This window comes from Vulpes lagopus, chromosome 7, assembly GCF_018345385.1.
Source record: "Vulpes lagopus strain Blue_001 chromosome 7, ASM1834538v1, whole genome shotgun sequence".
In the NCBI taxonomy this organism is placed as follows: domain Eukaryota; kingdom Metazoa; phylum Chordata; class Mammalia; order Carnivora; family Canidae; genus Vulpes; species Vulpes lagopus.
The window spans coordinates 117,199,846-117,209,681 of record NC_054830.1 but is presented as its reverse complement, the minus strand read 5'-3'; the positions used below and the strand labels follow the sequence as shown (position 1 = coordinate 117,209,681).

Genomic DNA, 9,836 nt, shown 5'->3' with positions numbered 1-9,836 from the left:
ACACCTGAAACTAATATAACACTGTGTGTTATCTAACTGGAATTAAAATAAAAACTTAAAAACATAAAAAAATTAAAACAAAGCTGAAGAGCCTTTTGATAATATCTCCTATGTAGCAAATATCCTATGTTTTATTAATTTATAGCAAAATCACATAATCTTATGGTATTATGATTCCCATTTTATAGATGAAGAAATTAAGATGCAGTGAAATTAAGTAAACTTCCTAAAGTTACGTTACTAATAGCAGAGCTCAATTTTAATCCCATTTCCATCTGATTCTGAATTCATCAGACCTTTCTACTGAACTACACTGCCTTATAGTAAGCACTTTTCAGATAGCTTCAGATAATCTTCATAAACCCTACAATTAAAATTCTTTGAACTCTAATATGTTTCTCTGCCTCTTTTCTCCATGTACTGGAACACACATTCAGGAAACAACCAATTCCTGTCGAATGTACTGCGTTCATATTATTTGTTTCAATTTCCTTGTCACAAAACTGTCTGGAATTACAATTATGTATCATTATCCTTAAAGACATCTCATCTCCATTAATCTTAAACCTGAATTATTGGGGTACAACCAGTCTCCAGATGTCACCTTCCGTACATATAAAATTAATGTTTTCCTGGATTACTTAGTCATTGAAACTGAGCAGAATATTGCTTCCTAATGTCTGGGGCAAGAACATATGACAAACAGAAAAGCATAACCATGGCATATAATAACAGATGGGACCTACTCTGTTGGAGGGCCAACATGTTTAACAGTCAGAGGTAGGACCTAAGGTCCGAAGAGGTTAAATAATTGGTACAATGCTAAGCAGCTTGCTCATGGCATAGCTGGCAGCATGCTAATCACTTTATAACATACATATTACTTATGAGTTACTGTGCTTGCTAGTGGCATGGCTAGCGGCATGCTAATCACTTTATAACATACATACCATTTATTAGTTACTGTTTCCCAGATGAATAACTCATAAATAATAAATTGTAATGTTTCATCCTAAGAGTTTTATGACCTCTTTGATCCTTTGTCTGATTCTCTCTTTCCTTAGTTTCAATGCCCATATTCTCATTAGGTGTTTGGTTCTGTAACCCTTTTGCTTTCACTACAACTTTCACTGGTTACACTAATTGGACAATAAATTACCACTCTACAAGGAGCAAATTCTTTCTCATTTCTGTAGCTATGAAAATGGAAACCCCAAATAAATTTACTGGGTTTTTTATGATAAAATTTGGATTGTCCAGGAATCTTACACAGTTCAGGAATCTTAAGAACACTGATATTTGGTGGTCTCAAATTTACCCCAGCATTTTTGCATGGATTCAACAAAACATTTATCAAGCATCTACCATGCTAACAAGAATTTGTTCATATGAAGATGATTAGTTTACATTCCTTGCCCACAAGTTCACTCACAGGTTAGTGGAATAAGCATACACCAAGACCAACCATTAAAATGTTACATAATAATATATATATTGTAAGACCTTTTGGGAAAAGTATACAGCCCAAGTGATGTGCAGAATTTCTTTTTTTCAGCATTATTGTTATAGACAAAGAAAAATTGTATATATTTAAGGTATACAACTTGATGTTTTGATATAGGTATATGTTAGGAAATAATCACCACAATCAAACTATTTTGAAGAGATAGTTCCTTCCCCACTGTATATTCTTGGCACTCTTGTCAAAGTTCAATTGATCATAAAGTAGTAGACTCATTTCTGGACTCTCTGTTTTGTTCCACTGGTGTACATACATGTGTTTTTATACTAGGGCCAGTCTGTTTTGATTACTAAAGCTTTGCAGTACAGTTTGAAATCAGAAAGCATGATGCCTACAGCCCTGTTCTTTTTGCTCAAGATTGCTTTGACTATTTGGAATCTTGTGGTTCTATTTGAATTTTAAGATTTTGTTTTTCAAGACACTTAACACGTTTTTATTGAGCCTTTTAGTTTACAACATGAGGTAAATGGAAAGTCATTTCACCTTAACTAATATTTTACATAGCTGTAATAAAATATATCAAACTTTAAGGAATTATGATGGATTACATATATTAAAAGTTGGGGATTGGGTAAACAATATCTGAGTTCTTGAATTTTCCAGTTGACTCTCCCCTTACAATAGTAACCAGCTCTAGTTACATAAGTTTCTTCAAGGCCATGTTTTATTGTTGCTAATGTCTTTATATCTGAAGCATTGCTATTTCAATCAATATCCACTAATTCCACTTCAAAAATGAGTTTTGCATTTGGTGGAATTTTGGCATCAGGCTGTCCTTTCTTTCCATAAGCCCATTCTGGTTCAATCTCTAGTCGAGCCTTTTCTCCTTTACTCATAGTTAAGAGTGCTTCATCCCATCCTCGGATAACTTTGCCTATTTCAACCTTAAAACTTAAAGGCTTGGCATTTTTCTTCTTCTTTGAGATGGTTTGAATATTAGTATCAAAAACAGTCCCATCCTGTAGTGTTCCTGTATACCAGCAGTGAACAACATCTCCCTTTTTGGGAAAGTTGATTTTATCTCCTTTTTAAGGACAGATTTTGTATATTTTGGTGGACCCTCATCCAGAGTCTCTTCACACTTGGTTTCTTTGGGTTTATCTTCATTATGCTTCATGTTTTTCACCTGCTCAGACACTTTACTTATATTTTCAGTACCTTTGAAACATTTACTTTCAAAAAGATGGTTGTAGGCTGTAACCAAATGGTCCTTGTTAGCTGTCTTGGCCACATTTTTAATGTTTCCTAATAACTTACATTCTGCAAGAAACGAATCTGAACCATGGTCCTGTAGAAACTTGATAATGTCCTTCTTGGGTAGTTGCTCACTGTGCAGCTGCTCGATGGTACAGGCCCGCTGTGGAACGGCCACCACCATCTTCCCCCACTGCCTCTGCTGTACTCTGAATTTTAAGATTTTTTTTATATTTATGAAAAGAATGCCTCTGGAATTTTGATAGAGATTGCAATGAACCTACAGATTACATTGGGTAGTAAGGACACTTTAACAATATTAATTCTTCCAATCCATGAACTCAGTGTGTTTTTCCATTTATTCCCATCTTCTTTCATTTCCTTCACTAAACTAATGCTTTATAATTTTCAGTGCACAAGTATTTCACCAATTTGGTTAAGTTTATTCCTTGTTTCGGATATTTGCATCTACCTTCATTATTGAACTTGGCTTTTAATTACCTTTCTCATGTAGGTATTCTTTCATTTGATCAGAGTATACTCATACTGGTCCCATAACAGAAGTTAAAGTTTATTTTTTTCTATGTGTATACTCTTGAAGATTTTCAGCAATATTGATAATCATGTTTTTTGGATGGTTGGTAGAAGGCACGTGAAAAACTAGCTTTAATATTTGTTGTATAACTTCACCCTTTGGGTTACATATCCCTAACAGTTACAGGTTTACTCTTGCTGACTATTTCTCCTTGACTCAATCTTGATACAGCATTTTCCTAGACTTTCATTATTGCTTCAAGTTTAATGAAATAGAGTTACTTGTAAAGTTCTCTACATTTTTACTATTTACATGAATCTCTACTTCCTTTTTCATTCTCGCTTGTTGGTGCCATTGTTCTTGGTTTGTTTACTTTAAGTTGATCGATATTGTCAAAGACTTACCACTTTAATGCACTTTTCAACAAGTCACTTATACCCTTTTTGATCCTCTTCATTAGAACTGTTTTCTATTTTATTGATATTTGATCTTTTTCTCCATTACCTTTTCCATTTCCTCTGAATTCATTCCTTCTCATTTTCTGAACTCTTAAGTGCTTACCTCATTAATTTTTAGCCTTTCTTCTCTTTTCCAATGTAAACACTTCAGGATATAAATTGTTCTCAAATAGCATTTTAGTTGTACCCTGCAAGTTTTATATGCAGCATTTCTCATTCAGTTTTATGTATTTTTTACTTCCATTATGATTTATTACTTGACCAATAGATTATTCTTTTTTTTAATTTCAAAATGGCTTTTTTTTTCTTTTTAGTAATGACTATATTGTCAATTCTTGTATGCTTTCGAATTTTTATTGGTCTACCACTTCCTGACACTGAGTTCTTTTTCACAGGTCTCTCTGTTTATCTTTTGATTAAGAACTCACAGCAACCACAAAATAAAATCTTTCTTAAGGGTTTCCAAAAGATTGACAACCGAATAGTAGAAAAGATCCTCAGGAAAGAATCAAAAGCTGAGCTTTACAGAGAAACGTGGTTTCACTGCTACTTTGTGATGGGAAGAGACAGGAGAAGTATTTACAGATAAGTGCCCCCCACACACAGGAAAAACAGAAATAATTCTCTATAAATACCCAATGAGAGAGTCCCTCCATTGTGTGTATCACAATATTCCTTAAAGAATGGCCTATGGTTGACAATTAGAATGAAGGTCTATAAAACACAATGAGTTTCAGGAATACCATTTTTTATTTGGCATAATCACTATGATAGCTGAGGAATGGTGTGTTGTAAATTTTATGAATGTGATGCTAGTCATAAGATATTATATATCTTCCTACATTTTGGAACTTTAGAAACACTGGATTAATAGATGCATGAGTACAATTTGGGAGATCATGAAGGATCCACACTAGATCCAGTGGACAGAGGACAGCTCAAACCATAGCTTGCTGAAGAAGGAATTTGGTCATGAATTAGGTACATGGGTGAGTATCCTCTGGGACTACACAAAAGAGAAAAACTGGATAAGGAATATTTTCAGACTTGAACTTTAGTAAACATTTAATTTCTACAAGATGAGTGATTCCATTCGTGGGCTTTAACTTCTTTATGGAAAATTAATAACAGAAAATACTGTATTCATCTTTTTTGAATTGGGGCCTTTTTGAGTTGATAGTAACAGGTAAGTAATGTAACATTGTGAACTGCCCACCATGTATCGTGTTCAAATGTGCTAGTTTAGACAGCATAGTTAAGTGTAAAACAGAATGGGAAAGGAAAGGAATATTCAATCAATATACGATGTAACTTTGCAATTAACTTAATGGATATCTTAATAGGACCCATTTTAGAGATTTTATTGTATGACAGCAGACATGCATCCCTGGTAAGCCTGAACTTCCCAGTTTTTCACCAATCCCTGACAAGTGTGTAAGAGCCACATATCCTAGAAAGCAATTACATATGGGGGGGAGGGGGGAGAGTCTGATGCTAGGCTCTATCCCAGGACCTGGAGATCATGTCCTGAGCTAAAGCAGATACTTAACTGAGTCACCCAGGTGCCACAAGGGACATGAAACACTCTCTGATGCCCTACTGGCCCCTGCAAAGAGGGACTGGCCTTATCTCTAGTTTCCAACAGGTGTAGCTTTTGGCCTAATTGCTTAAAAGATAAAAAATTACATACACATACCTACATTATCTATCTATCTATTCTATCTATCTACCTATCTATCATCTATCAACACTTTGGGGAGACAAGTGGGAAAATTCTTCTAAACATCTGTGACATTATAATTTACAATAAAGAATATATGTATTTGATCTTTGTTCCTATCCATTCCTGGCACAGAGTTTCTAAAAACCCTTGGAATTTCCAAAGTGAGGAGAGAGATAAAGCTATATTTTGTTATGTTAATAAAATGTTTTTTGGAATGTGACAGTGGAGCCAACCTGGAGATTAAAGGATTGGAACTTTCATTCACCCCAGACCTCCAGGGAAGGGAATGGCTTGAGGTTGAATCAATTGTCAATGGCCAATGAGTTATATCAAACATGTACATACATTAAAAAAAATGCAAAAGGACAGGATTTGGAGAGCCTCCTGTTTGGTGACGATATGGAGATGTGTGGAGAGTGGTACTCAGAGAGAGGATAGGAGCTCCATAACCCTTCCCAAATACCTTGCACTATGCATCTCTTCCATTTGGCAATCTTGAGTTATATCCTTTTATAATAAACCAGTAATCTGTTAGGTAAAATGTTTCTCTGAGCTCTGTGAGCCATTCCAAGAAATTAATTTAACCCAAAGAGAGTGTCCTTGGACTCTCCAACCTATAGCCAGTGAGGAGAAGCATGGGGTAGCATGTGGCTAGCATCTGAAGTGGGGGTGGGAGAGGGCACTCTTGTAGGACTGAACCCTTAAACTGTGGGATCTGACACTATCTCCAAAGAGACAAGGTCTGAGAATTACTTAGTGCTCAGAGAAAAAAAAAAAAAAAAACCACCTACATTAGAACTGATACCAAAATTGTGCCACTCTAACTTAACTGTTCCTCCCAAGGGGTGCTACCAACCTAACGAGATCAATTCCCTATCACAAAAAGAACTACACGTAACAAATGGATAGGTTTATAGTCAAAGAAAAAGACAAGTGATAAGTACATGGCTTTCTCTAGCACTTTCTTCTCAGAACATAAGAAAAAAATAAGAGTCAGGTCCTGCCTCATCTGGGTGAGCTCCAGATGATCTCTCTTCCTTCATCTGTCTTCTACGGTAATTTTCTGTCAACTTGGCTAAACTACAGCCCCCTATTATTCAATCAAACATTAAACTACATGTTGCTATGAAGGTATTTTAATTAAAGAGCAACATCAGTTTACTTTAAGTAAAGGAAATTATCCCAGATTATCTGGGTAGGCCTCAATCAGTTAAAGGCCTTAACAGTAGAGTCGAGGCTTCCGTAAAGTAAACTCTGCTCATGGGCAGCAGCTGCAGCCCACACCAAAAGTTTCCAGCCTGCCCTTCCTGATAGCCCTGAAGGACGTTAGACTTGCCTTGCCAGCTCTCACAATCATATCAACCTATTCTTTGCAATGAATCTCTTTTCATATATAGGGACTACATATATGGACTATAATCATCCTCATTCACCCATAATCATTCTTTTAAGCCCTATGACTAAAAAGTAGTAAAACTTTAAAATAAAGTTAGAAAGAGGCCCCACTTAGGTTCTAAACTAAACTCATGAGCTCAAGCCCAACTTTCCTGAGAGTTCTGCACTGGGGTAATAGGCTTCTATATAAGCAATATTGTATTTCTTGTTTATAACCCTCCTTTATGTTTACATCTCTTTCGGGATGTCCTATGAAGAGGATACACTGGCCAAGGCAGAAAACTGGCATTTCTCGATATATTCCCTATTCCATATATCTTAATATATGAGGTCATCAAAGCCTTACTGAAATCTGAAAATACACACACACACACACACACACACACTCATTTGCACACATTCCTTTAGCCTAACTCAAGAGTTTACCTGCAGCAACATGGCACAGTTCCCAGCACACACAGCCTTCCCACTGAAAAACTAATCTGAGAATCTGAGATTCTCTGTCTGCAAGCTTCATTCATTGTCACAGGCGCTTGCTCAGCCCTGAACTAGGCATCCTGGAATGCAATGAGGATTTAATGACCTTAGCATCCTTCAACCAATGGTGGATAGAAGTCGGAGAATAGGCATCCCAGATTTCCCATTACACACTGAAAAAATTCTCCAGAGTTTTCTACATGATTCCTCACAGGGGTGCAGTCAGGAACAGTTCTCTGACTTGAATTTACTCTGTGGGTAAAGCAAGGTCCCACGCCTTTAGGAATCTGTTTTATCATAAATATTTTTCTTGGAAAAAATGTATTTAAGTAGTATCTGTTAGAGGCCATAGGAAGTCTTTTCATCTCATGGCAAAAAAGCATAGTAAGATTCAGAATGGATAAGAATTGCCTCTCTTTTGTCAAGCAGGGAAAAAGCCCATTGTGGAAAGAGATGGGGGAAAAAAGAACACTCAAAATTTCAGGATTTTCAGGCAATTGAGAAGGAACTATAAGAAAACCAAGATTTCAATAGAAGAAAAATAGCATTAATAGGCTTGTAAAGAACCACAACAAATTTGTCTCCCATTATTCCAGGGCTGGAATTATAAAACCATGTTTAAATATTAGATTCACCACTCACTAAATATTTGATATTAATAAAATGACAAGATATTTCTGAGCCTCACATTTTCATCTATAAAATGGGGATAATCAATTGCAGTAATGACTAAAAGAAATTATGTAAAATGCCATGAACTTTAAAAATTTATGCAAATGTTTTAGAAATTATTATAAAAGATCTAGCTTTAGACATGCAAGAAAATAATTTGTTTTAAAAATTACAATAATACAAAAAGACTAAATAAAGTCCTAAATCCCCATGTTTAATTAACCCAACATTTCTAAGAAGACAGGATGCTACACCATTGTTAGCAGCAAGTCTGCTTTACAAATCCCATTGTTTGGTTATAAGTTTGCCTATTCAACTTGGCATCACACTTTTATAATCATATAATACATATCAAAGACTTGTTTGTGTTAGCTAAGAGGTCATAGAGAGCACATTCAAAAGAAAGATAAAAGCAAAGAAGGAACTGAGCATGAAACAAAATAATTTCTTTGAACAAAGAAACAATAATATTTGCCCTTTATCTGGAAATGATTTCATGTCCAAAGGGTCTTTCTCCTTAAATAAAATGCAGGTGCATTTATGTTTTCTTTTATTGGACATTATATACCAGTAAACAAATAAAACAAAGAAATGATGGAGGACTGCAGTGGGGGATGGAAGGTAGGCACCTAAAATAAAAACAAAACAATAACAAACCAAGTAGGTTGATTTTCCCTTTTTAGGTTTATTTTCCCTTTTTAGGGGCCTAAAAACATTTACTGTTTGCCCTGAGAGAATCCTCCTCACTTCCTGATCAAAGGCATTAAGAATACTTTGGCTAGCAATCTTGTCTGATTTTAAAACTATTGTATCAAATGAAATTAATAACTACCAATATAACACAGCATGAAAGTGAAGGTCAAATGCTATAGTTTGAATGTTAAGTAAGGTTCAGAAATAAGCAGCTTTTAACAGGGAAAATTCTGCTTATTTGAAAGAAATTTACTCTAAAAATATGCTCCTAAACCACATGACAGCTGGCATGTTCTCTCCCACTGTTCAGTAAAAGCGATTTTCCTGTCATCATCCTGTTTCTTTTCTCCTAGCTGATGATGCGATGGGGTTCAGTACATTGTACTCTATCGTTATGAAATCAATCCTGCAATGACTGCCTTCTCAGCTTCATCCCCCAAAATCCAGCAATGACTTGTTCACAAAAGGCCAAAATCTTTACCAATGATAAAATTTTCTAGTGCTGGTTCTATGCATGCACCATCAAAGAACCTAGAGTTTTCCTACTAAAAGGTCCCATTCCAAAAGACGACACCTGTGAGATCATTTCTGAATGTTACTCATATTACAGCGTACTTACTGGGCTCTGTTACAGTTCTACTTCTTAGCTTCATTCTAATTGTGAGAAAGACTGCTGACCTGTGACCCCAAGTACTTTTTCTCATCAACCATCTGGGACTTATAATTCTATCATCAGGGATAATAACGTGTCTGTGCATTGTGGTGGTGGATGACCCTGATTTGAAAGTAAACAGGACAGAATGGCAAAAAAGTCAATCCCTGTTTGCTGTTAACACCTTGTGCTAACACTTGTAAGCTACTTCATCAGATTAGGGAGTAGCGCCTCACTAAACTAGGACATCTTGATTTTGATGGAAGAAGCAGATGAGCTAGGATCTGGAAGAAAAGGCTAGTTCTAGAGGACACAGTTGTGAAGTCTGAGTGGTCAAAAGGCTTCGGACAATTAGATACAAGAGCTCTACAGGAGGATAAGAAATTATCCTTTCCAAATTGCAAAAAGGAAGCGAGAAAAAAAACACCACCTTTTAGCTAGGTTCCAGATCATCCCTGAATCTAAGTGTACCCCCGCCCCAACACACACACCTCTGTCTGATACAAGCAGTCTCC

The 9,836-nt window shown here is 35.9% G+C and overlaps 1 pseudogene; it reads right to left on the bottom strand.

Moving 5' to 3' along the window:
• Positions 1 to 2,047: 2,047 nt before the first annotated feature.
• LOC121495703 lies at positions 2,048 to 2,900 on the bottom strand (annotated as a pseudogene).
• Positions 2,901 to 9,836: the final 6,936 nt, after the last annotated feature.